Raw genomic sequence first — 4,320 nt, forward strand, 5'->3', positions numbered from 1 at the left:
TTGCCAGTTTGCTTTTCCACTAAAGCCCTAAAGACCTTAAATACGTTAAAGGTCTCGGATTTGTGTTTAAGCAAATAGACAAACCCATATCTTGAGTAATCATCAGTGAAGGTAACGAAGTATTCGTATCCTCCACGTGCCTGTTGGTTGAGTGGACCACATACATCAGAATGTATTAGTTCCAGCAACTCAGTGGCTCTTCGACCCTTATCGGAGAAAGGTCGCTTAGTCATTTTTCCTTCTATGCAGGATTCACAAGTAGGTAGTGAACCTATTGCAGAGGCTTGGAGTGGACCATCCCTCACAAGTCTCTTAATCCTATCTAGACTGATATGACCAAGTCTTAAGTGCCAGAGGTATGTTGATTTTGTTAGATCGGAGGATTCAGAAAGTTTGATCCTCTTTGGCTCCCTAATTAGATCGTTATCTATTTCGGTGTCTAAGAGAGAAGGTTGAGTGGGATAGATGTAAAAAAGACCATTCTTCATACATGCATCAGTGACGAAAGAATTAGAAAAAGAAATACGAATTCCATTCTTTATAAACTTTAAATAATAATCTTGCTCGAAAAGTTGAGCAACAGATACTAGGTTTTTCCCAAAGGAAGGAACATAATAAACATTATTCAAATTTAAAGTTCGATCTTCAAAAGATAGCGTCACGGATCCCACAGCCTTCGCAGACACCACGCTCTCATCACCCCACTTGAAGCAGAAGTCGCCATCCTCTAAGCTTTTGCTTTTCCTAAAACCAGTCAAGGAGCAGCAAATATGGTTAGTAGCAGCGGAGTCAATAATCCACGATGATACATTATCAGCTACTAAACAGGCTTCAGTAACAAGTACAATACCTTTAGCTTTGGTTTTGAGGTAGGCGGGACAGTTCCTACGCCAGTGACCAGGCTCGTTGCAGTGGTGGCACTTGTCTTTAGACTTGTCCACCTTCGGAGCCTTTGGCGCCTTCTTCTTCGTTTGAACCTTAGGTTGGTTCTTTTTCTCGGCGTTGCGAGGTCTCTTCTTAGATCCAGAGGTGGAGGCAGTAGCATGTACTTCTCCTTGAGCCCTCTTTTTCTTAGTGAGTGCCTCAGCGGTTTGAAGTTCCTTCATGAGCTCGGTAACAGTGTACTCCAGCTTGTTCATGGAATAGTTCAATTTGAAGGTATCAAAGGTTTCGGGGAGAGTTTCCAAGATCATATCTATTTTGGTCTCCCCATCAATCTCAGATCCAAGAATCTCCATCTCGTTGAGATAGCTAATGATCAGCATCATATGATCTCTAACGGGAGTTCCAGCCTTCATACGACAGTTCATGAATTGTCGGACCGCTTGTTGCCTAGCTTGACGTCCTTGCCCTCCAAACATCTCATGGAGATTGTAGAGCATATCGGTGGCAGTTTCGAAATCACGATGTTGTTGTTGCAACACATTGTTCATCGATGCCAAAATATAGCATCTCGCAATCTCATCGGATCGAAGCCAGGCCGCCAGGACGTCTTTCTCCTCTTGCGTCGAATCATCATTCGTTTGAGGACAGGGGGTGGTGAGAACCCATTTGTGCTTGTCGACAGTAAGGACTATGTCGAGGTTACGTTTCCAGTCGACGTAATTGTCGCCTTCGAGTTTATTCGAGGAAAGAATTGTTGAGAGAGGGTTGAGAGACATATTGCCTATAACAGTTGAAACAAGTTTATGATTAGTCTTTGGTTTAGGATTTAAGTTTTATTAAGACTTTTGTAAAACCCAAAGGTGTTATAAACCAAACGATAATTTACTCCCTCAAGAGAAGGCCGCAAAAAATCTCCTTTTATAAGTAAATGACACATCATTAATGCTAAGCCAAGATGTCAGTACATCATTTCGACTAGCCACCTTGTAAATTGGTTTGATCACTCATATCCTTTCGCAGAGCCTTAAGGAAGGATACTAGGGATTGAGCCTAAGTGTGCAACCAACCACTTAGTCCAAAAGATCAGCTTTGAAAAACAATCCCCCAAGGGGAGGCCTTGCCATCATTGCATCACTCTCGGACGTAGCTCATTGAGCAATGATCGAAGCAATAACGCCTTGGAGTACTCACATTTAAGTGAGGGTCGCAAGAGCGGCTCTTAGTCCCACGTTATTGCATCTTTCACTAGTGTTGGGGATCGCGGGTTACAAACAACGAATATAACCCTCCCACTTAGTTTTTGGAGTTGGTTCATCGACTCTTATAATTTCGGAAACAAATTTCCTAGTTAGAGAGCGACAGAGCGGACAACTAGAAGAGAATCCTAGATCGACATGTTCAGAGCAGTATTAGTGCATAAAGGCACAAGGGACATACTCGATCTTTTCCTATTTTCTATTTCGGGAAAGTGCGTGAGGGAAGTGTGAACTTCAACTCACTCGAACACTTGAAAGTTTGAGATTACACATCTTTTTATTTTTCGGTTTTGTCTACAAAGAGACCTCCCACTCAAAATTTCAAGAGCATATAGATTTTGAACATATGTGATATAGATATAGTTTTGAAAACATTTTGAAAATTTATTTGATTTGGATGACAAAATATTTTCAAGTTTGAAAGTGAAAACGGTTTTTCAAAATTCAAACTAGTTTTGTAAAAATTCAATTTCAATTAATCTTTCAAAAATCAAAACTTTTAATCTTTACACATCATGTTTATAATCATATGAAAAACATTTTTGCTAAAGAAAGTTTTCTCATTAGAGTTCTATAACTCATGGTAGTGGGGTTTGAAAATCCGGATTTCTAAAAAACTGGAGTTTCAGACAGCCGCGCACCTCGGAGTAAAATCGCCATAACTGGCGGCTCCGATGTCCTTTTGAGCCGAAACCGGTGGCATTGGACAGAGGACAGACAGAGCTTTAATTTGATTCAAGAATCATTAAATTTCGATTTCTGAGCAGAGAGTTATGCCGCTTTTAATGCGGGTTTACATTCCAGCTCGAAGAAAAAGAAATAAATTAAAGCTTTGTCCTTTTAGATGCGAAAAAGAATCGAGTGTAACGGAACGTTTTATGAAGTTGTTTAAAGCTTTTATTTGTGTTTTATTAGCAGGGTAACAACATAGAATAAAAGAAATAACAACATGCATAAAACGATTCAAGTAAATAAACGGAACTAGTAAGAAAATAAAACTAGTCACAAAATTTACTCGAAAATTCTCAAACCTTTAAAACACGTTTTTCAATATAAAAAATTAAAAACTTTTAGAACTGATTCTAATGTGTTTTAACATCATCCCAAACTCATAGAAAATCAACATGCTTTTTAATTTAAAGACAAGAGCAATAAATTAAAAAAAAACTAAGATTACAATTCTAACTTGTCACAAAATTAGTAAACTTTCGAAAACGATTTTCAAGCTCATAATTTAAAAAACATGCACATGCATTCCTTTGACCATAGCTCTGATACCATTTGTTGGAATCGATCTAGGGTTTAAGAAAAAGATTAAACGCTTCGCAAAGCGGCGGAATTTTTAAAAATTTTCTTTTTAAGTAAAACTAGTTTTTACTAACCTAGACAAGAGCATATGCATGTAAATAAAAACTAATATGAGCTATAAAAGTTACTAACCTTTTGATGCTTGAACGTTGATGAGCCTTTGGAAGGTTGGCAACGTTCGTCTCCCCTCGCAGCACGTCTCTCTTTTCTTTCCTCGGCACCTCGAGCAACCACGAAAGTTTCTATCACTAAATCACTCGAAAAGAAGGAATTAGTGAGTGGGCACTTTTAAACACTACGACTTGAGAACGAGTCTCGAAGTCGCAGAGCTAAAGACTAGGTCGAGTGAGGACCTAGGTGCCAAGACAAGAGAAAACCGAAAATAAACTAGAGAGAGAGAGAAGAGGACTTCGGCCAAGTTCTAGAGAGAGAGTCTCTCAAATCTCTTAAACTTGGATGAATGAATTGTGAGGAAATGGGGCTCCTATTTATAGGAGAGGTCTCACCTTCAATAAGGTAGTTTCCTCTTCTATAGAATATCACATATTCATGAGCAAAAATCCTTCATTTCCCATTCCTTGTTGGGCGCCCAAGGCTGCCTCCTAGAGGCAAGGATTTGTTTCCTTTTTTGTTCCTTGGCTTTCCCTTTTCTCACTTGGCCGAATTTCCCATTGCATGTGTGGGAAATTTGTTTCCTCTTTTTCTTTTGGCAAGTATCTAAATACATTTATGCACAAAATAAACTCTCTTTCCTTGGGTATTATGGGCGCCCATTTCACTTCTAGAAGGAGCTTCTAGAAGCTTCTTCATTTATTCATGAGAACATGAAAAAGGCCCATTAAGAGTTTTCAATAAAATTCTTATGAAATGA

The sequence above is a fragment of the Urtica dioica genome, chromosome 4, assembly GCF_054948205.1.
Source record: "Urtica dioica subsp. dioica isolate 48M chromosome 4, U.dioica_male_clone48M_v1_H2, whole genome shotgun sequence".
NCBI lineage: Eukaryota > Viridiplantae > Streptophyta > Magnoliopsida > Rosales > Urticaceae > Urtica > Urtica dioica.